We start from the raw sequence: 24227 nt of genomic DNA, 5'->3' as shown, positions 1-24227 counted from the left end.
TATTTAATTTGAATACTGTACAATCACTCTTAGGTTTTTCATTAGCATATCTTCATGCAGAGTTTAAGCAAGAAATGTTTTGCCACTTCTGAATTCTCTTATTAGCTGCTCCTAGCATACAAGTTTAGGATGCCTCAAGTGTTAATCTCTGCATTACATTCTTTCCTAACCCTGTTTGCTGGTTTTGGCTGGAGTAGAGTTAATTTCCTTCCCAGGGCCTGCTATGAGGCTGTGTTTTGGATTTGTGCTGAACACAGGGTTGATAATACAGAGATGTTTTTGCTGTTGCTGAGCAGGGCTTACACAGAGCCAAGGCCTTTTCTGCTTTTTGTGTCGGCCATGCTGGTGAGGAAGCTGAGGGGGCCTGGGAGGGTGGGAGGAGACACAGCCAGGACAGGTGACCCCAAATGACCAAAGGGATATTCCAGACCATGTGACATCATGCTCAGTATATAAAGAGGGGGGAAGGAGGAAGCAGGGGAAATTTGGAGTGATGGAGTTTGTCTTCCCATGTCACCGTTGGGCATGATGAAGCCTTGCTCTCCTGGAGATGGCTGAATACCTGTCTGCCCAGGGGAAGCAGTGAATTAATGCCTTGTTTTTCTTTTCTTGTGTGCATTGCTTTTGCTTTCCCTATTAAACTCTCTTTATCACAACCCATGAGTTTTCTTGCTTTTACCCTTCTGCATTTTCTCCCTGATCCTTCTTGTGGGGAGTGAGTGAGTGGCTGCCTGGGCTGAAACCACAACAAGCACTTGCCTCTAAAATATATGTGCCTTGGATTTCACTGAATGCACATCTAATTTCAGTCTAATTACTTCTTCTTCCATCATATAATTAAGTTAATTTTGTGATTTGATTATATCAAGTGCCAGAGAGGTTGTCATCCCAAAAAAAAAAAAAAAAAGCAAAATTTTTCTCAGCACCCAGCCTACTAAAAAAACCCCTCCATTTTTCGTGGTAAAAAGGTGGTAAAGCCCATTTTACAGGCTAATTTGTTCTCCCTTTCCTTCTCCTCGCTTTCCAGCAATCCCTGTAGCAGGCAGTGAGGTGCCATCCAGCCGGGCACCAGCAGGTGTCTCCCCTATACGCGGACTGCGATTCCATGGTCCGAGATGCACGTACATATCCGCGTCGATAGGGATTGTCGTGTGGGGAGTGCAGAAGGGGCACATACACCGTGAGCTTCATTTCTGTAAGGCTAGAAATACAGATAAATAAAATGTAATTTCATACAATTCAAGTTTTCCCGAGTCTTTTCAAAACACCATAGCAGAAATTTTGGGGAAATAGCTTTTTCATAGCTTTTTGCTGAGTATGTACTACAGTAGTTATGCCCTAGAAAAAGCCTCAACCAGCATGGCTGAGATAGCCTTTAGTAGTAAATATTCTGTAGTATTTCTCAATGTAGTTCTTACTATTGGAAGAGTTAGTAATGTGACAGACCAGGATGGGGCTTTCACATTTCCATAAAGCTTATTTTTTTATTTAATGAATCTATTCTATTGAACAGGTTTGACAGCAGCAATATTCATTAGAATGGCAAACTAGCTACAAAAAAAATGGGGTTTTAATTAAAAGTAATTTATTAACAAACTTGTTTTATCTTGTTTCCAAATTATTGTTAAAACATAAACCCCAACTCATTCGCAAATTTTATACAATAAATAATTAAAAGATTCACTGGCTTTAAAGTTTTGTAGATCCACTTCTGACTAAAATTTTACCCATCACTACCCTCGGAGTTCTGTCTTGAATTTTGTATATGAAACACACCTGGATTTCTGAAAACCCAGGAGAGAAAATGGTTATGCTTTCTGAGATCCTGGAAATGGAGAATTTGGCTGGCTACAAAGGCCACGGGAAGAAGTGTTGCTAGCAAAATCTGAAGGAATAACATCTGCATACAGCCCCCAAGAGCAGAGGGAAGCATGTAACTTGAGCAGGCTTGGAAACTGTAAACTGATTTGATTAGCATGGGAGGAAATACGGGACAAAAATATGGGAAGGAAGTGCTGAAGAGTGAGGGGAGATTTATGAGCTCACAAGAGGGCTGGTGAGAAGGAAGTCTGAGGTGGGCAAGTTTGTGTGGGGAGGTGCTGGAATGAGGATGAGAAAAAGGGCATAATAGAGGACAGGTAGGACAGGAAATGCTGGGGTACTTAAGACCCGGTTCAATAGAACAAGGAAAGGATTGGGATTTGGGGCCCAAATGGTATGAGACCAAGAGATGGATTTGTATATTCACTACCTCAGTGCCTTCTTTTTTAATATAAGAATTTAAATAATTATTTTAGCTTTATATAAAGCCTCTGTATAAAAGGCTTCAGAGTCTGCAATGGGGTAGCTGGACATAAGTTCATACAGGCAAAGCCCTGAGATATTATACCCAAATAACTTAATGTGAAGTGTGGATAAGGATATACAACCTCCATTGTAAACCTCAGAGCCACATTCACCATCGGCATGATCTTATAAACATCTTATAAAAAAACACAATCCTTGAAGCACCTGATATATTTACTTTGTCTCAGACTCGCAATAATGGAGAACTCTCAGTATTTTGTGGCTTCTTTTAAAAGTGAACAGAGTGCATTCTAATCATGCCCAACAAAGCACTGAAAGCAACAGTAAATATTGCAAGTTTGCTGAAGAGTGCAGCCTCAGAAGAAGAAAATCTCTGTTAAATTCAAATTGGTGCACTATTTCAGTTCAAAAAATGCTTCCATGCAAACCCAAGAATATTTATATTTTGACAGCTAAAGTATTTTTTTCCTCAGAGTGATCCTTTTAATTTTCAGCTGCACTATTTTTTAAAAATAGAACTTTTTCTAAAACAGTTATTGAACACTTCAAGATAAAGAAATTATTTTGGGTCAGAAAGCTTCCCACCACCCTTCAAAAAGGCTTCTGACTTTTTTGTTCTGGCTACTGAAGTAAAAATACCAGTATTTGCAAATATTTAGAAAGAGAAGACAGTTGGTAGCAAACCCACATGCTCTGGGAATAGTTTAAAGCATCTCTCCATCTTCCACCCCTGCCCACCAGCCTTCTCATCCTTATATCAACACCAAAACAAAGAAAAAACAAACAAGCTGTTACAAGTTCTGAAATTATCTAAGATCCCCATGTCTGCTCCAAAAATAACTTGTATATTTGGTTGCAGAGATAGTAAGTGACTTCTAACAAACCATCTGTGAGGACACAGCAGGAACAGGACAGCAAGGAATGGAGCAAGGCCATTCACAGCATCCAGGAAGGGAAGGAGATGAAGCCAGAGACAAGATATATTTTCTGCCTGAGAGACTCACACGAGAAAAGCTAGGCATAGAACAGCCCAGAGACCCTCTAAAATGCAGGGGTAGAGATCATAGGCTGAGCTTAAATGGGGCTCCTCAGCTCATAGTCCAAGCATCCCAGGTGAGGCTAGTCAGGGACAGTAAATCCCATTAGCATCCTCAGGGCTCTGACATTATTCTGCAACAGATTAATTGTGATTAATCATATGCTTTTTTAAGAAGCTCAGAGCACATGACTATTTCATGTGTTAATTTAAATAAGAGTGAAAGAGGTTAATGTTTCTTACTTAAAATTTGTGACCTGCTAAAAGTATGCGTAAGTCATGTGCCTAAAGTCAAATCTAGTGATTTTTTATTTAATCAGTTTTGGGACTGAACCCTCAGCTAGGCTGTCAAGTGCAAGATATTAAAATGCATTGGAGCCTTTTGGAGTAAACAGATTATTTGAAAATTCCATAAGGGTATATTAAAAGAGTGGATTGTTTAGCCCTTTAAAAGTTAGTCTGGCCACTCTATGCATGCATAGGATTGGATTAGTAAAGCTTTGTTTAAGTGTCTGCAAACAAAGGGATACCACAAAGCAAATATAAAATGCTTAAGCATATCCTATATCCTTTAGGAGTTCATTTTATAAGCAGTTTTGAAACACTTAACCAGCAACCTCCCTGAATCCCTCAAGAGCTAAATATCACTAAAAATTGGCCAGCGGTGTATCAAATTGGCCAAAGTGTATCAATGTAATGATCAGAGGTTACTTTGAAATATAGACTTATTTTCTTTAGACATTTCTGTCCCTTTCTATCTTTACTTAAATGCAAGATGATTTTCAAAGTATTGCCAATAAGAAAATACTTCACTGTTCTAAACATTAAGAACCTTCCTGGAAACTTGTCAAAGAACCCTCATAAAAGTGTTGCTTTTCTCTTTTACTTCACATTAGTGCAGTTTCAGGTCTCAGATTAAGCTCATAAACTATAATCATATATTATTTCTTTATAGTTGCCAGTGTTCAAGGCCAAAAGAAGCAGGGAAGATACTTCTTTGTTTTTCTGTTTTACTTTATGGAAGGGGTTTTTTTGGTCCTGTCTTTTCTGTTTGCCTTTTTTTTGCAGTCCAAATCTCTTGACTGGGTTGAATACATGATCCAAATAACAGCTTATTTATCATGCTGTTTGGTGATGGATGCTTGGTGATTGCCTCATATTCTTTTCCGACTGTAAAACTGAATTAGATTCTACACCGTGCAAATGTACACAATGCACATTGTAACGGCAGCTGGTGGAGAGCTGCTGTAGCCAATTCTGGGTCTTTTTCCAGTTACAACTTCTGTTTCTTGTCTTCTGTGTTCCATTTTCTGCCACCCCTCCTCCCAACCAGCACCTTAAAGAATATGTAAAAAGTATCAGGCAAGGGCAACAGCTGGTCCAATTTTCTGTCCACAGATATTCATAGTCTCTGATTGGAGTCATGGTCCCCTAAAAGCCCCATTTACACAGCAGAAGAAAAAAAAATCACTGTACTTTTTTCATCACAAAATATTAAACGGTATAGAAAATAGGCTCATGTAGTTCCTGTTCAAAAGGCGGTCCTTCTTAAAATAATAAAATTCTTCAAAACATTAATGCATACACGTGCAAACACAGTATAAGCATATAGCAGCCTGACTTTGATAACTTTTCCACATAACTGTATTTTCTTGGAAGGAATGATCTGCTGTCTATTTGTAACTAAAAGAGGTTTAAACTTAGAAGTACTGTTATTATTGGTTTTAAACACCAAAGGTGTTCTTTATAGTTATGGAAATTTGTTGTACAGTAAGGAACTGCAAGACTAGCAGTCCCGTGAAGTTTGTGCATGGAACATAAAGGAATACAAAAAACGTAACTTCAATCCATCCTCTTTTTGTTTTGTTTTTTTTAGATTTGTCTCTGCTTTCTTTGTAGATTGCTGTTTGGTGGGGTTTTTAAGGTTCAAGGTTCCTTTTAAGATTCCTTTGTCTCTAAGCAAAGGGACATGGGGTATTAGTTTTAGACCTTGGATTGTTTTCTCATTTCTGTCTGAGCCTATCCATGCAGGTTCCGTTTTTCGATTTCCCAGTGTAATACCACCCCATGTAAGCCTACTATTGGTCAATATATGGCAGCACATACCTTGAGGTGGCTACATAAGTCAAGGGCATTTTGCATGGTGACTAACCACGATTGGTTTACTGGTTAATGGTGTAACTGTTAAATAGATTCTCTCTTTTTAGCTGCCAGTTTCTTACAGTTATTGAGACAGCAGCTGAACTGCTTTTCCCATTCTCCTTGGTGAATTGTCACTTTATTTAAACTGCAAAAATGGTATGTATTTCTGAAATTCTGTGATATGTCATATGTCTACTTCACTGCAGATCTAAGGATAGGTTTTACTTTATCCCCACATTCATCATTAGTGTAAAGAAGTGCTTCAAGAACACTTTTTAATGCCTAAGGTTTTTAAACCTTAGTTCATTTCCCTCTGTAACAGCTTATTTTCTGCCTATGCACTTTCTCATATACTATAGAATATAGAAATTTTGCCCGTATCTCCATTCTGAATAACCTCTCTTGGTGGCCTTTTTAATTTTAAGAGATATATATTTACAGTTTGCAGTTGGGATTAACTATATTTTTTTTAAACATACAAAATATAATTTTTTCTACAACTTTGAACATTAAAAAAGTTTTGGCTTAAAAGAAATCCTCCAAAATAAGCAATAACATTTTTTTGTAGAGATAATTTTGCCTTCCTTAATACAAGAATAAGAAAAAGAACTGAAATATGAATTTGAATCTGTAACTCTTACACTCTTAGTTTTCTGAGGCCATCTCTTGCTGTACAGCCCTGGATCTTCCATGCAGTACCATGCTCCTCAGTGTGTTTTTTTCCTTTTGTAATCTCTTTTCATCCCTGAGATACAAGAGCTTCTGACACAGTCACCTTTACCAGCTTTGTGATCATTCCCCTACCCACTGGGAATTTTGCAGTGCTGCACTCTGACTGCTTTGGTTCCGTGTTATAGAAAATCTTGTGTGAAATGAATGTGTTAAACTTGAGACTCCAGCCTACATATCCTATTTTCTACAGTTTCCAATACCTCCATTTTCTGACAAAATAACCTTTTATTTCATTATCTCTGTGTTTGTAACTCTTATAAGGAAAATATACATGTTGACTATTAGATTAACAATCATACGTCATTCAAACATTTCAGGAAAGAAAACATTTAGTAAAAACTTGTTCAAGAGGCAGAGGTAGGTTTAGATTCAAATGTAATGATTGCACTGATTTTCTTGTGTTATCACATCAGTCCTCTTTTACAGCATCATACTGAACATGATACCAATTGGGGTGTCGATGGTTTTAATTTCCTGCCCTCTATCACCCGGTGGTCACTTTTCATCACATTCATTGTTTGGTAACTTCACCAGTACCGAGTTTCCTGATGTAATAAATGAATTGGTTTCAGGGTGTTGGTTATTACTGTTTAAATGAGATATAAAAGAGGGGAGTTGAGGGTGGAATAGATGGACATGTTAATTGAAGGGAAGTTGTAAGACTGTACGGGTGTAATGCTGGAATGTAACCACTGGATGGGGATCTAACAAGGACCCAATGGGTTTAATAGAAGGAACTTTCTAGTGCATTGCTTCGTAGGGTACAAGGGATGAGGATGATGCCCTAGACTGTGATTGGAGAACGAGCCAACCAATGAAGTGGACTTGTTAGAAAATGATTGGTTAGGAATGCACAGAGGTATAGACCAACCAGCGAACAGGAAAGGGACCAATCAGCACGAGGATTAAGAAATGCACCAGTCCGGTGGCACCAAAGACTTTAAAAGCTACCTGCACCCAGGGGGGGTCCTCCTGCAGAGCTTGGGGTCCAAGGGAGCACCCAGTGGGTCTCGCTGTCTTTTTTTGTGTATTGTTTTATTCTGGCTTGTTGTGCGGAGCCTGGGCTTATCCTGGGTTCCCGCTCTCAGCAGTTAATAAATAAACGAGTTGACTTTTCCTTTCAAAAGTCTCAGCCTCGTTCACAACACCTGATATTATATATCTTGGTTTCCATGTAAGCTTCATAATGCCCAGACTTTCTTACTTTATGTGAAATAAATGGTGACTACACCAAGAACAAATCACAAGCTGAAAAAATTTACTAGTCTCATTTGTCTGGAACATTCCTCTCCCTGATCTCTTTATGATCTTCACAAATATTTGCAAAGGTAAAGCATGAAATCCAATGAAAGGGTTGGAGAGGATATGAAAAGAGAAAATTTGTCAGTTTAAAGCCTCACATCCAACAATATGCTGTAAGACGTCTGCACCATGTTTAAATTGAAAGCAAGAGAGCAAAACATTCAGAATGTAAAGATGATAAGGAACAAAACAGACTAGAAATGGGAGACAGCTGGAGACAGCAGTTCTGAAACTATAATCTTCCTTTAGTATATCTAAAACAGAGCAATCATTTCTCTTCCTTGACACTAGAAAAATATAACTCTGATTCACTGAAAACTCAGACTTTGTTCTGATCCTCTGTAGGTAGGTTTTAGTGACACTGTAACTACTAAGTGCATTAAAAATCAAATAGACAGTTATTCTGCATGCATTGTCCCAGGGTACTGGAGATAAACATCTCTGACCTATAAAAACTTAAAAGAACAAGGAATGTTATCTGCATTATAACAGGAATAATTAGTTAGAAATGTCATAGAAGTAGAGCATCCTTGTCAAACATAGGAAAAAAATTCCCCCAACTTGGCATTAGCTCATGTATTCCTGCTATTCTGATCATCTTTGCATGAATCTAAACTTCTCTGAGTTGAGCAGAGTTATCCTGATGTATTCTATCATAAGTACATTTAAATGGGTCTATGTGAACCCAAAAATCCAGTCAGAAATGAGTTGGAAAGAAGACAGTGAGATGACCTATTTTGGGAGGATTGTGCCAGAATCTCCAGACTGCAAAAAACACTCTTGATGGTTCAACATCATTGCAAAAGACATGGTAACTCAGGTCTAAATCTAAGGCAGCAGAGGCAGCAGCAGGAGGCATATTTGCTGAATATGAAGAGCAGATTCCATTCCCATGGATATGAAAATAGAAAGGAAACATGAAGAAGAAAGCTGTGGGGTATGCAGGTGGTATAAGGCAATTTACTCACTAAAATGAGAGACTGATCTTTCAGTATGTGCGAGAAATAATCTTATCAGGACATAATTTAACAAAAAGCATTAATCTTTAAATCTTCAGTTAAAAACATCATTACAATGTTATTCTACCAGAAAACCTTATTTAATAAAATCCCAAATTAGTGCACTTTTATTTTTTCTTATTGTATGTATTCTGAAGAATGGACGTTATGTTTCTGTCTTGCCTTGCTATAATTCTTCTATAAGCAGGAAAAAAAAAGCACTTAAACCCAACAGTTCTATGCTCAGTTGCTAAAAAACAAATAAATAGATACTCTTGCTATAATTTTATAGCTACAAAAATGACAGGATATCACCCAGTGCTTATAGAAACCTGAGGGACTCTATAAACTTGAGGATATATACAGTATTTCTCCAGCTCCATCTCTCACTGAAGAACATCCCAGAGTTCCAGTTACTAGGCCACTTGAGGATTCTGCAAGTGCTATTGCTTTGAAAGCTATACTTCACAGTCCTTTATCTAGGGTGAGAAGTTACACGAGCAAAAAAAGCTTGCTGATTTACTTCGAGAACTCACCTTATTTGCCTAAACATTAGAGCCAAGCACCACCTAAGACTTCTGCATGAAACTGGCAGAAGCAATACAGGGAGTAGAGGTGACTAGTGTACTTTTGGTCTCAAATTTCCCTGTGTGTGGGTAACACAATAAAGCCAACAGGAGGAGTCAGTGGAGTCTACCTCTACTCATGTTTCTTCTGCGTTCCTTTAAGCACAGCTCAGTCATGGAAGTTCTCCATCCCTGGAAGTCCTGGCTAACTGGGGAGGTCCCACATGAGCGGGTTGGCCAACAAGAAGAGCCAGAAGGAGGATCCAGAGGACAACAGGTCTGCCAGCCTGACCTCAGTGCCCATCAAGGTTATGGAATAGATCTTGAGTGCAATCACTTGGCACATAGAGCAAAACAATGAGATTAGGCAAAGCCTGCACAGTTTTAGGAAAAGCAGGTTCTGCCTGGCCAACCTGATCTCCCTTTATGACTGGATGACCCACCTGGTGGATGTGGGGAAGGCTGCAGATGTGTCTACCTGGATTTCAGCAAAGCTTTTGACACTGTATCCCACAGCATATTCCTGGGAAAGCTGGCAGCCCATGCCTTGGACAGGTGTTCTTTTCACTGAGTTAAGAACTGGCTGGACAGCCAGCCCCAGAGAGTGGTGGTGAACAGTGCTGCACCCAGTTGGCAGCCAGTCACTGGTGGTGTCCCCCAGAGATCAGTGCTGGGACCAGTCCTGTTTAATAAGATCTTTACTGATGATTTAGCTGAGGGGATCAAGTAAATACATGGACAACGCCAAGCTTGGTGGGAGTGATCTGCTGGGAGGCAGAAAGGCTCTGCAGAGGGATCTGGACAGGAAGGATGGATGGCCCAAGGCCAGCTGTATGAGGTTTGACAAAGTCAAGTGCCAGGTCCTGCACTTTGGCCACAATAACCCTAGGCAGTGCTACCAGCTGGGGAAGAATGGCTGGAAAGTTGCCCGGTGGAAAAGGACCTGGGGGTGCTGGTCAACAGCAGCTGAACATGAGCCAGCAGTGTGCCCAGGTGGTCAAGAAGGCCAATGGCATCCTGGCCTGGACCAGGAACAGTGTGGCCAGAAGGACCCACACAGTGAGTCCCCCTGTACTCAGCACACCTCAACTGCTGTGTCCAGTTCTGGGAGGACATTGAGGGTCTGGAGTGCATCCAGAGAAGGGCAGTGGAGCTGGGGAACAGTCTGGAGCACAAGTCTGATGAGGAGCAGCTGAGGGAGCTAGGGGTGTTTAGCCTGGGAAAAATGAGGCTCAGTGGGGACCTTATCACTCTCTACGACTTCTGGAAAGGAGGTGGTGGCCAGGAGGGAGCTGACTCCAGGACAAAAGAACAAATCCTTAAACTGCACCAGGAAAGGTTCAGCCTGGATGGCATGAGGAATTTCTTCATGAAAAGAATTGCTAAGCATTGGAATTGATTGCCTGGGGAGATGGTGGAGTCACCATCCCTGGAAGTGTTCAAGAAATGACTGGACATGGCACTCAGTGCCAGGGTCAAGTTGACAAAGTGGTGATCAGTCAAAGGTGGACTCAAAGACCTCAGGGTTTTTTTCCAATTTAAATGATTTTGTAATTCTGTAATTTAAATATATTTTAAACCTTTCTCCAATGGTTTTTACCAATGGAGCAAGTATAAGGTACATAAAGGTCTGTGATGCCTTTAATTTTACTGATAACATATTAATTTTTTGCAAAATACTTCAATTGTTAAGTATTATTTGGAATACAGCCTCCTGGTCATAATATCCTTAGTTACCTTCAACATTTGGAGAAATTCCATTCATTTATGGTGTGTATGTGCCTATATATATATATTTCATCAAAATATTAATAATAATGTAAATTAAAAATAAGAGAAAGCCTAGTTGTTGTAGGATTAGATTTCTTTTAAATGTCTGGAAAATAACAAGAGCTAAAGTCTGTTTTTAAACCAATAGAAATTTTTAAAATTGGGCAATATCCCAGATATGTAGATTCTTTTTCTACTTAACTATTAAAACATCATTGAGGAAGTTGTTTAGAATTGGGCCTAAAGTCCAATAATCTTAAGCAAATAATAAGTAATTTTTTTAAAAAATCTAGATACTGATGCAGTTACAGACTTTGCTTCTTGGACTAATAGCTCTTTAGTTTTGCATGTTTTGTCTTTTGAGGTATTTTGGGTATTTGAGGTTATGTCTGAGGCAAGATTTTAGAATTGACACATTGTAATCCAGGCCCTTTCACATCTTGTGATGCAATCAGGATTATCAAGAAGTTTAATTTTCCTCTCCTGAGTTGCAGTTGAGCAGGTAAAAATTCATTAATACTATTATGTTAGGTACTGTTATTTAATTACTATGAGGCACAGCTATTGTGTTTTGAAGAGATTTTGGAATTAAGAATTTGGAATTAAGTGATGAGGAAATAAAACCAATTAAGACTAATGCAACAAGAAAAAAAAAAACAAACCAACCCACAAACATTTTCTTAGCTCTTTAAAAGAAGAAACAATATAAGTTGTCTCTAAATAATTCACATGTTGTGCCAGGCCAGCTTCTCAGAAAGCAACATTTCCATTTTCATTTACAAGTTTCCCCAAATGTTTCATTAAAATTCAAGGGCTGTGCTGGAAAATAAACTACTTTCAGGTATAGAAGTTTGGTGGCTGGGGTTTTTTTGAGTTTTAGACAGGTTACCTTCTTCCCTTATCTTCTTCAGCAGTTGGCACTTATAAATGACACAATTTTTTAAAACTGCTGAATTTCAAAATTCAGTTCACTAAATAAAGGCTGGTGAGATGTGACAGTGGCACATTCTATTCTCCCATGGCCTTTCCTCTACTGTTTTGCCTCCTCTAATGCTCAGTCTGTGGCCCTTCATTGCAGAGCCTGATTTTTCTGCTGATGAAGAGATAATGGACCCTCTGAGAAATAAGACACCATGTAATAATGGTCTGCCCTACAGAAGTAGTCCATTTTAATTTCATGGTTGTTGCATTATCTCACATGTTTTCTCACAAGACATTACAGCAGGATCACAATAATTCCACCATTGGTATGTACGTAAAGCAAAACTAGCTTTGAAAGTGTTATTCTTGGAAGTAGTTTCTTTCTCTAGGTTGTACAAAGCATAAATTTATAGTGATTGAATCTCCCATTTTGCTCCTCTTTTCAGGTACAAAAGCATTTTTATTCTACAGATGTATGTATGCTCAAAGCTAAATCTAAGGCTTTTGTTTCAGCATAAGGAAGGGACTTGAGACCAAATACACAGTATACAGGGGCTAATATTCAATGGCAAATAATTTTGCACCAGTAACATTGAAAACAGAGGGATATTCATGAAAGAAAGAAAAAAAGAAACATAATTTTTAGTAAGTTTTTTTCTTAAGATGTATTAAATGTATTCCATTTCTTTCGTATTTTCAGGAATCCTGTCACAATTGGTTGATAAGGCCTTTTGTTTAGGTAATGCAGCTAATATTTTGAATATCCTTAATAAAAAAAAATCTGAAACTTTTAAAATAATCCATGTATATTTTAATTATGCACTAAAAATTATAACCTTCCTTAAAACACACATATTCCTACTACAGATGTAGACCTAGGAAACTGTCATGAAAATTTTTTAAAGATAATTTTTGACATTTGCAGTATCTTGGTGGATGTTTTGTATTTCAACAAAGCTCTCAAACGAAAAGCTTTTTTGACAGTGAATGTGACTCCCCCGTGCATAAAACGTCTTTTTCTGCATGTTTTGCTGTGGTAGAAAAATTTTGAATGGACTGGTGCATGATTTCACTTTAGTTAGTGACCAGTATCCTGGGTTATTAAAGTCTCAGGAAAAGAATAACAGCCAACAATAAAGCACCACCAAAACACCACCACAAATACTTAAAGTAACTCCTCAAAATTATAAGTTACCCAAAGCTCCATCTGCACATGCATGTGTCTCTGGCAGTGGTCAGGAGCAGATGCTTATCAACAATAGAACAATGTTCCCTGAGGATACGATGCCCATTTCAAAGGTTTTAAAGACGATGGACTTCCTAAATTTGAGTCGTAGACATATATTTCCTACTAGTTCTTGACAGACTTTCATGATTTTTTCCTACACATTTTAATCAAGGGGGTTTGATTTTCAAAGCTGTGAGCATCTACATGGCTGCACTGTATATTTGCTGTTCTAATCTACAACACTACTGACAATATTTTTAGCAATACCAGTTACGTGGAAAATATGCAAACACAGGTATATGGCATGATCTCAAAAAGAGACATTCTATGAGCAAAAGAAAAGGATATACCAATAATTTCACACTTAGTGTGGCAAGTTACTAGCCTGAAGGCAAAAATTTCATAACTGGGGTATACAAATAAATGGTGTAAGGACATTATTCCTCTTGTAGATTCCTTATGCTGTCCACTGGTTCAGCCTTTTGGCTGACTAACTAGGGTGACTTTTCCTAGTTAATGGCACAGTGGAGAGAGAAAAAAAGGGCATGGAGCCTACTGATCATAAGCAACAAAATGCTGTTATTTGAGTGATAAAGTCTTTTGGCCAGTTTTAAGATGGAAAGTTCATTGGTTTTGTTGTGTGGCTTTTTCATTTATTATAGTAAAAACCTCTACATTTTTTCAAGCATTGGTTTCTTTTATAACACTGATTTCTTTTATCAACACTCTCCACTCTAGGGCATTTACAGATCATAAAAGATATGAGGTTTTTTTTTTTTTTTCCATTTCTCCTACTGCTTTGTGATCTAGTATCTACCAGAGGTTTAGCTGGTACAGGATATATTCTCATCCTTTTTTTATTTAAATTTTCCAGGTCTATTCAATGTCAGAATTCTCAAAAGATTAAAACGGCAAGACTTTTAAAGTATGTTTCAGTTATGACCACAAATCCCTCAGCCAGCAAAGGAGAAAAGGGGGATAAATTTGAAGCTAAGTCAGAAACCTGCCTTGAATGGTCGTTTTCTTCCTGGTTAATCTTTTGATGTAACAGTTGCATCAGAAGCAAAGGTCAAATCATGTTCCTGCTTGCTGATACTGGCTAGTCATCTGTCGGTGGGCCAGACATGCCACCTTCCCAGACACATCCTGTCCTCTCACTGTAGGCCTGAAGGAGAAGCTCAAGAAAGTTTTATCTTCTCATTCAAGCCAAGGAGAAGAAATTATTTAAAGTGCAGAATACACATTTTGACCTGCCTTGTAAAATGCATTTGAACAGATATGCTTCTTAAGAACTAGCCTTTCATAACACTCTTAAACTTTACATTTTCTGAGGTTTTTTAGGAACTTTCCAACAGTCTGCAACATGGAATCCTTACAACTTCTGCTAGAATGGGGGAGTTTTGAAGTGTCATGGGCCAGTTACTTAAGTGACATTGAGACTGTTTTGTCCCCTTGTCAGGTATACAGGACTAGATTTCCTGTTAACATCCAGTAAAAACAGTGTAGTGGCCAAACATAAGGAAATAGCATCTAGTGAAAAATAACCCTGTGGTTCACTAGATCTCCACTTCCAAAGTACTTTCTGTGGCGGCTTAGTATATTAATATGTAAAAAAGCAAACAAACTAGCAGAAGTGAAAAAAGAAGATGAGAGTTGCTCATTGAGGAAATAAACTTTACGTAAAGAGGTACAATAGTCAAAATTGAAAGATAAATAAAAACAGGAGTCTCTACCCAGGACATTGCTGGTGTAATCATTCTACTTTTAAATACATGCTATATTTACCCACTGGAGGATCTATCCAAAGCTTATTGATTCAAAACTCATTTAGTCTCATTCCCCCTCCACGCACATATACTTTTCTCCCTTTCTGTGTACACTAGACAGAGATTTACAATAAACCAGACAATAATTCCTGGATCCATTTTTCTACATCCCATTCAGGAGTAATAGGATTTCAAATTAAGCCTTTACATTCATAACACCAAGTGTTTATAAGCAAAAATTATAAGGTTTTCTTAGATCTTGCTTTGTTAACATCTTCTGAAATGCTTTAGTTTCATTTGATTTGATTAAGCCTAAATAATTCTACATAATCTGTACATTTTACCTATTCAGAGCACATCTGTACTCAGAGCTCCAGTTTTACAAGAGAACATCTTGATTTTGCACATCAGTCCTTCAACTCACTGAAATGGGTATAAAAAGTTATGACACCTCAATAAGATACAAAGGCACATAAGAGGAGTTGGAATGGTATCTGTCTTCCTGTAGACAGTAGCATAAATGTTTATCAGCAACATAATATAATTTTTTTTTTTTTTGTGATAGTCTGTCAGTAAAATTGTAAAACCAACACCAAAGTTACTGTGATTAGGTGAACTAAAAAGGTCTAGATGACAGAAAATTTATGTGGTCTGACATGTCACTAGAAGGGCAGTGCCTCAATATTCTTTGTCTTGTACCACTCTTGAAAATTACAGGAGTTGGTTTCTTTAAAATATCACTATCAGAAATCGTAGTAGAGGTGTTTTTCCTGTTCCTACACTTACATCCACTTTTGTTTTATTCATTTGCTAAATTATTCCAGGGGGGTCAAAAGCCCTGAACACAGTGTTCTCTTCAACCTGCAGAACTCAAACCCCTACCTCCAAGGAATATCTATAATTGCTGCAAGGAGGTGATCTTTATTTCTCCTGTTGTGGTTGTATCCCTTTGCATAAGAGAAATAGTTAAGTGGAGCATGAACGTCTAGGAAACTTTTCTGAGAACAGGTCTTACATTCCCCTCTCTCCTCAGTTCAGGTTTTGTGTTTCTTCCAGTGATTAATGCAAAAAACATTCCATCAGGAAAGTCTGGTATTCAAAAATCCTTACTCTCTCCCCCTTTCTCGTGTCTGGAGTGCTTTAACCAGATAGTCGTGATCAAGTTGTGTTTGCTTGCCAATCCAAAGTGTTAACTGTATGTTCCCAATAGAAAAGTTTTGACTACTCATCATTTTGCTTAGTATAAAATTAATTTGTGAGAATTTTCCTCCAGGTAAGGACTATGAGTTTTAAATTTCTCCCCCAAAATCTGGATATTTTATTTTAGTCAATGTGTGGTCTTCAGATGGGCACAATATCTTCATCCTGAGATGCATTTTGAGAACTGGTGTTTCGAATTAACCATGCAGACAGCACTTAAGTATACTACAAATGAATATTTTCGTACCAGAGAGATACAGGTAGGATTTGTGTAGTCCCTTCTTTCTCTAAAATTACTGGTGGGACTGGTGTTTTCATGCTCTTTTCTTTTTAACTGGGTTGAAAGAAAAGAGCATGTAAAGGAAAGGGTGAGGGATTTTTACTGTGATATTAAACTGAAGATTAAACCAATGACAAGAGCTTTATGTTCTGTTTTGAAAAAAGTGAAATGTGTAACCAAACTTGTCATGCATTTTGAAGGGAACTCTCGAGTCTGGAGGAGGTTGCTCGAAATTTTACCTCCTAGTGTTTTGTGCTTTATCCATGAAGCTGGCAGCTTCATTGTTTCTGAAGAAAACTGACACAAAAGAAAGTTTTAACAAAATCAAAAGCAGTTGCTTTAAGCTGGGACCATGCCCAGTCTTCCCATACAGAATATTATAAGCATATGTTCAACCTTGTCCACACTGTCTCCTCTTTCAGTCCTGCTCCCTCAGCCATAAGGAACATCAAATAAAACTTTGAATGGAGGAGGACTATAGACAAAATAATTTCTGAACTTATTGATGATGCAGAAAGACTTGTAAATGTTACTAGTAGTAAATTATTTTTATGACTAACATTTACCATAGAGTTTGTTCTTTCACTCATGAATGCTTTCAGATCAGTAACAAAAGCCAGTGAATACTTACCATGCATAATTACCAAGGTATGGATTATTCCTGATAGTCACAATATGTTCCTTGTTCTACCAAATGAAAAAAGTATTATTCAATAAAAATGTGATGAATAAGCCAGTTCCTGTCTGATATTGTAGAAGTTTGCAATAAAATCCATCTATATGAGAAAATATTCATGAGTACTTTGCTGCTGACAGAGTGTGTGTGAGTTACGAATAACACAGCTCCAAGCTTCAAAGCAATCAAATCTGTCTCCAACACTCTGGTCAATTCTACAGTGTAAACATTATTTTAGTAAGAAGGCCTTAGAATCAGTGTCACCCCAGGTAATAAAATCTTAGTGATTCTGTGACTTGATTCAGTGCCTTAGCCAAAACCAAAAGACTGTCTGTTCCTCATCACACTTCTTAGGCATCCATAAGTTAACTAACAAGCACTAGTAATTTAAAGTGGAAGTGTTCCAAAAAGACCTCTTCACCTAATTGTGGTATAAAATGTAAAGACAAGGCTCGCACCTGCTCAGAGACTCCAAGGCCCCCAGTCAACATATCCAGCAATTGGCTCACTCATATGCAATATATGTCCACTTCTTCACTACATCCTGACATTATTAGCTTTCCACCCATAGAAATTCTGTAAGCTGGAAGTGCAGTGGGGCTTGGATAGACATTTCAATGGAAGAGGGGAACAGAGACCTGGAAAGACTCCAGTATATGACTGCAAGGCAGATGCTTGCCTATGTCTTTTTTCCTGTCATTGACAGGGCTGAGGACCTTATACATTCAGGAAAGAAGGAATGGAAAAACTCCATTTTGCAAGTAGAGACTAGAAAAACTAGTACTTTCAGCACAGCTATGTAGAGACAGCAATTGAACCTCTTTCTTGCAAATAATCTTAAATGTCTAAGTTATGAAGGAATACAACATGTACAGCTGCCAATACATGTCACAGGCATTGTTTCCTTGAAACGTCTGTGGTTGGACATTAATAAACAGAACTGATGCCTTGAGAGGCCACATGAAAACAGAGACTAGACAAGAATAAGGGAATAAAGGTAGCTATTTATTTGGAAGGCCTTCAAAGGTATACCCTGGGGAGCCAGAGGCTACTGCTAAGATGGACCCCAAGATGGATGACAGGTCACGAGTTCTTCACACCTTTATAAGTTTGGTTAATTTGCATATCAGGGTTAATTCTCCAATTAAAGCTTCAGTTAATGATGTAATTTCCTCAAGCTTGCCCCTCCTTTTAGAGGCTTTGGTTTACATTTTGGGCTTAGGATGGTCTGAGTGTCCTTGGAGAGCAGGCCTGGAGAGGCTTTGTTATGTCTACCTAGCATGAGAGAGCGGAAGTTAACAGGCTATAGGAAACTTCAGAGTTACACACTAGGCAGTACAGGATTTGAAAAATATGAAAGTTAAAACCTAAGGCATCAGAACAGATTGAATAGTGTATTATTTTCATCAGGAATATTTTCATACACACACAAAAAAATATTCACCCAAGAAGCAGCACATATCACACATCCAGAAGAGCAGAACTCAGTACAGAGGTAAACTGTTGCATCAAAAAGGACCTTCCAAACAACTAAACGAAAACACTGTTCCAAATATGAGTGAACTAACTGTAGAATCTGTGCATCTAATTCTTGATTAAGCAAGATTCTTAGTCACTTATCTGGTCTTGAGATTACTGAAAGCAAAGGAGCAAACTTACATCCATAATTTTAAATTAATACTGTATAACTTCTTGAACAGAATCTTCTGAGCAAACTTCAGAAAATATAGACAAATTTTTCTGACACAATGGAAATTTTTAAAGCCACCTCTTTACTGATATCCACTTTAAAATCAAAAGATCAACGGGAACAAGGGAAGCAAATTCTTTAAAATGTTTAGATTAATCTAAGTAATGTTTTAAATTTTGATTATTGTAAAACCTATTTATAAAAACACAATTTGCTTGTATCCAGTCTGAGTTGTGCTTTTATATAAGAAGGGAATGTAAACCTGGTGGAGTAAGCAAGAGTATCAAGTTCAGCTAATACACAGCATATGCAGTACTGTTTTTCTTTCAAACATTTTATTTAGTGTTTCATAAAGCAAGGACCCCACAGAAAACTAACCAAAGAATTGAAATACGAAGCTTCTTTCTCTCCAATACATTTTTGGTTTGTTTTTAAAGCAATTATATAAAGTGCTCTAATTGCTACTTTAGGAAGGGTTTAGCACTGCAAGATGCAGAGTACACCAAAGATATTTTGAGAGTTTTTAGAAAAATACACAGTGATGCCAGACTGTTACACCTATGGAGCATTTGGGTTTACATGGATTTTACCTCTTTCAGGCGGGGGGAAAAATAGAAGTCTGCAACTTTGGCAGTTTAGATTATGCATTCCATTTCATATAAATTTGTTACAGTAGTTAAGCAAAACAATGGTGCTTCTATTTTCAAGCCATGTTATTTTTTAACATCTACCCGGGCTGTCATGCAGGCAGCCTGCCTGCCTGCTCTGGGAGAAGGTTTCATATTCCAAAAGGCTTCCATCCCCCTACTCCCTAATGGTGAAAATAAATCAATTTCATCTGCTGGTAGTTTCATTTCTTCTTCCCCCTCCTCCCTTTTTTTTTTTCATTTCCCTCTCCTTCCTTTGTGGGCTCCTTTCCACAATGCCATATGGCAGCTGAAGGAAGGGTAGAGCAATGATCTGCATTTTCAGCTCTAACAAAAGATGCAATAGTGTCAAAGAGGCTCATGAATGCATGAGACATACAAGTATAGAGAAGTGCCTCCAGTCCTGTCAGGAAGGACTAAAGGGAAGCCTAATAAACCTGACATTGCTTTAGTGTAAAGAAAGGCAGCAGTGCTTCTCTCAGTAGTTCATCTCGCTCCCATCCATCTCCCCCCACCCCCCTCTCCTCTCTCACCCCTTTGGCTTCATGCCAAAATCCCATTAGCTCTATTAATGACATGTGGTTCAAAGTAAAAGCATGTGGCAGAACAAGAAAGGCACAAAATCAACCATCCTATCTATTCGGTTTTGATACATGTATCATGAGATAGAAGTATTTCAGTAGGGGCTGTGTCAACTTGGCTACATGAACAGCAAAGTGAAAAAATGCAACATGAGGCTGTAATCAGTTTCTCAGCTGTCCTAATTCATCTCCCTAAAGTCTTAACATATGAATAGTTGAAACTTAATTCTAAAACGCTGACAAAGTTTTCAGCATTTGTGTTCAAAGCACAGCTTGGGCTTTTTCTGCCCCTCACCCTCCCCAAGACTTCAAGCTGGCTAAATGCACTCCTCAATGACTTTTTGTGGCAGAATGAATACACCCTGTACTACTGCAACCACTTAGGACTCCCTTAGTTAAACAAAAAAAAGGCATGACTGAATTCTGCTGTAAGGGTCAGAGAGAAATGGCATTTCAATATACAGAAGGTATTTCCTCCTGGAGTATGGTTAAGGGCTGCCTACGATAATTTCTGAATTATTTAGACTGAACATGTTTGTAACTTGATTTGCCTTCTCTAAAAGCAGGCATTTCTATAAGAAAGTAAAGGAATCTATTTTCAAACTGAAGTACATCCTAGCTTTGGCAAACGAGCAAGGCAATGTCTGTTATATTTATAAGGCAACACATTTTATTACAACAAAGTTGTAGAAAAGTACAGCAGTATTGATTGGCTAAATAATAAATATCCTGGTTTGTTCCTTTTGCCTCAAGATGCTTCTGTTTAGACCACAGAAAGTCAACAAACACTTAAATTTCATTCAGAAGTCAGAAAGATTTGCCAAAGTCTTAGTGCCATTTTAAATAATAATAATAATTTTTAAAAAGGAATATATTTTTAAAAGTACCTGAATCACTCCCAGAGATATAAATTCAATCTTTCAACATCTGCACATGCTTTTCTGATTAGCCGCAAATAACTCAGAAAGTAACTATTGACCTGTAGCTGTCTCTAGGGCAAAAGAGTAAAGTTGAGAGTTTCTATTGGATTTAGCTGCACTTAAGGTGGGGCTGGGTGTTCTGGTCATGGCAACCACCCTTTAAACCCCTAACTGTCAGTCAGAGCAGAACTGCAACAAAATAAGTCAGCTATGCAACATTTCCTTTTCTCTTTAAGAATATCTGTTTACGGAGCTCATGTCCACTCAGTAGGGTGTGGATATTTTATCAGCAGAACAGTGGTTGGGGATGCTCAGGGATCCAGAAATCTGTCATCTGGTTGTTTTTTTTTTTCCATTTTAACATTTGTATTGCTTTTAACTATGGGACTTGTACTATTTCAATTTAAAAAAAAAAAAAATCATGTTATGGCAAATCTAAGCACAATTTCAAACACAAAATAAAGCAAACATCCTCACCCAAGCCCAGAATCTTGGAAACGAAGTTATTTCATATTTTGATTTGAAGTACCATTAATCCCTGCAATTTTAAAGATGAAAGTAGCTTTGAGCTCTAGAATCATCAGTGCTCTTGTGTACATCAACCATACATTACTGATTTCCTCTTGAATTCCACCAAAATTTAGGCATCTCTTTGAAAATTAGCCCCATTTTCTTGTCTCTATCCATCTATATCTATCATCTATATCTATATCTAATCTATATCTATACCTATCTATCTAGACTTCTTTGATGTAAAGATTGATCATCAGCTGTATCAGAAACTCAGGTCTTCCATGTTTGTGGATATAACTCAGTCAATAACAAATCTCGTGTGCACAGACTGTGGCAGCACATCCATTTTGGCACAAGGTTTGAGGCAACACTCCTGGCTTTACATGTTTGCAACTCTGTGGGCACATCAGTCAGAGTGACTCACTGTCTTCAAACTAGAAATTTCTATACTCATCCTAGTGAACTCGCCTGTGGTTTGGGATTAACCCATACCTTCCTTCATAGTGTGCTATGTTCTATATGAAGCTAAATGAGGTATTTTGGGAAATGTCTATGTCCATTTTTCAAGAGCACAAGGGATAACTGTTACTTCCCTTTCCTTTCACCAAACAATATAACTGAGGCATGTTATTTGTGTTTAGACATTAATATGCAGAAAAATGTAATCTTCAGGGTTTTTTTTTTTATGAGCACTAGTTAGAACTGAAAATATTTACCTGGAGAAGTAGACAATCTCTTGGCCTACCAAACGCATGCTATCACCACCACAGCAACATGTCTTTTGGATTAGAGGTATTGTTTTAACACCTCAAATGCCAGGGCTACTTGTGTAAACCCGAAAGACATTAACTACCAGAGAAAACAGATTCAACATTTCCCTGATGATCTGGATAGTGATAACTCAAGTGCTTCATCCAAGCGACATCCAAGCACCCTCTTTTTTCTTTTTTAGCTTTTCTCAATGCCTCAAGTCTTCAGATTTGGTCCCAGCAGGTAAAATGCTTTCTGCCAAGCTGCAGCAGGGAAGTATGAAATATCTCCTACCTCATTGAGTGGATTAGCTAAGATACACCGGGGCTTGAGCATAAAGTGATTTAAAAGAGAGGTTCATTCCCTGGTCTAACAGCCACATGATGGGAACTATCAGCGAAAGCACAAGATGGGGCAAATCACAGGGAGTTAAGTTTTGAATTAGTAGAACTTTCTTTCAATATGTTTTGCCTCCTCTCAGTCTTAATTTATCGACCATGCTTGAAATTTTAAGTATGACACCACAGGTCTATCTGGCTGTAGCAATTTTTTTCCTAGCTGTTAACAGATCCATTTCTACTAAAATTCTATTACTCCTGGCTATTTCTCTCAGGAATTGTAACAATTCCTCTGGAAACAGATCAGCAGCTTTGGTGTAATCTTACTCCATGTAACTGGAACAAGGTGTGCTTCTAGTAAATCCTGCTACTAGATGTGACAAGAATAAAAAACTTCTTTTCATTTCCTCCCTGCCACCCAGACAGGTAGTAATGAAAGACATTTTGAAGTTTTCTGATTCCAGATGCAGCGTTAATTGCCAGACATCAGTGAGAGAATGCAGCTAGTGTTATAAGCATTATTCCCTACAGCTTTGACATTAAGCAGAGACAGCACAGGAGGGGTCATTTCTCATGTGTGAGGTTTACAAATAAAGGAAGTTAATGTGGAATAAACATATAGATTCCAACAGATTAATTTAAAAGGCATTTTCATTATCTTTGATGTTTATGAAACAGACCTTGTGTTTAGATAAATTAAAACCAGGGTATATACTATAAATTATACAGATAGACTTGAAATGTTATGCATACAGAACTGAAAGAAAAATTTACATGGGCTCCATAATTTTGTCTCAAAATCCCTAATGCCACGTTTTTTTCTTTTTATATATTTAGGTAGATTCAGTCTTGCTCAATACACATGTGGTTATGCATAAAATTAAAATTAAATGCCTCATTCTGTTAGTGGAATGTTATGAAATATTTTTGAAGTTACTTGAATTTGGCATGGCCTTTTATTTTTTTTAATCTTTGGACTGAAAACAAACATTTGTTCTGAGCATCTGACATTCAAATGTTTAATATTCAGTTTGGTTTTTTAAATGTGACTGTTCATATAGGCTATGTAAAATGTTGTTTTCCTTTGATTACAGGAGTAAGAATTAGAGTAAGAAGATAAAGTAATTTGGGGTCTCAATCTGTGTTGTCAGGCAGCAGCTCTAGAGCAGTAATACATCTTAAGGAACATGAAGAATTTCAATTCTGATCTGTGAGGAACTTGCTGTCAGGCAAAAATTCATAGGTACAAATTTTGAAGCTATATTATGTGCAGAATTTAATTTTCCCTGATGTTCCGGCTTGGTCAAATTTAGAAATATATCCTCTGAGAGAGGGCACAACCACCCCTCCCCCACCAGGTTTGGGAAAAATAAATTTTCCTCGAAGGAAAGGGAAAGAGATAAAAACTATTTATTTAACACATACACGAGAAAAGGATAATAATGCTAAATAATAAAACCCCTCACCCTGCTGGGAGAAACCTGGGAAAATTTCAGAGTCCTTCCGTAGATCTCTCTCTCCCCCTCCTTGGAGCTGGGACAGGGTGGTGGGCCCACCTCCAGGGCCAAGGCCTCGGTGGAAAGTCCTCCCAATGCATTCTGATGTTAAAACCATCCAGCAGAGAGAAAAGGGAAAAAATGAAGTCCCAGGAAAACAAAGGTTCAACTCTCTGAAGGAAAAAAAGAGCTGAGAAAAAAAACTGCCGAAAGCTGGCTGGAAAGAAAAGCAAGCCGAGTGCTTCTCTTCCCTCCCGCTCTCCTGCCGCAGCTGAAAATAAAAGTCTCTATCTCTGTGTGACCTTGAACAAGCTGCAAACTTCTTTGAAAAAGTTTTGCTCAGCTTTTCCTTCCCGCTCTCGGTCTCA

At 38.0% G+C, this 24227-nt stretch overlaps 1 long non-coding RNA gene across 1 annotated transcript; it reads right to left on the bottom strand.

Moving 5' to 3' along the window:
* Positions 1-1124: 1124 nt before the first annotated feature.
* On the bottom strand, positions 1125-23870 carry LOC121674295. Its single transcript, XR_006019518.1, has 2 exons — positions 23830-23870; positions 1125-1201 (listed from the first exon to the last, which is right to left on the bottom strand). It is a non-coding gene; the product is annotated as an uncharacterized LOC121674295 (long non-coding RNA).
* Positions 23871-24227: the final 357 nt, after the last annotated feature.

This window comes from Corvus kubaryi, unplaced genomic scaffold, assembly GCF_017639235.1.
Source record: "Corvus kubaryi isolate FWS band 111438036 unplaced genomic scaffold, C.kubaryi_AGA036_p1.0 67, whole genome shotgun sequence".
In the NCBI taxonomy this organism is placed as follows: Eukaryota; Metazoa; Chordata; class Aves; order Passeriformes; family Corvidae; genus Corvus; species Corvus kubaryi.
This window is presented reverse-complemented; position numbering and strand designations above follow the sequence as displayed.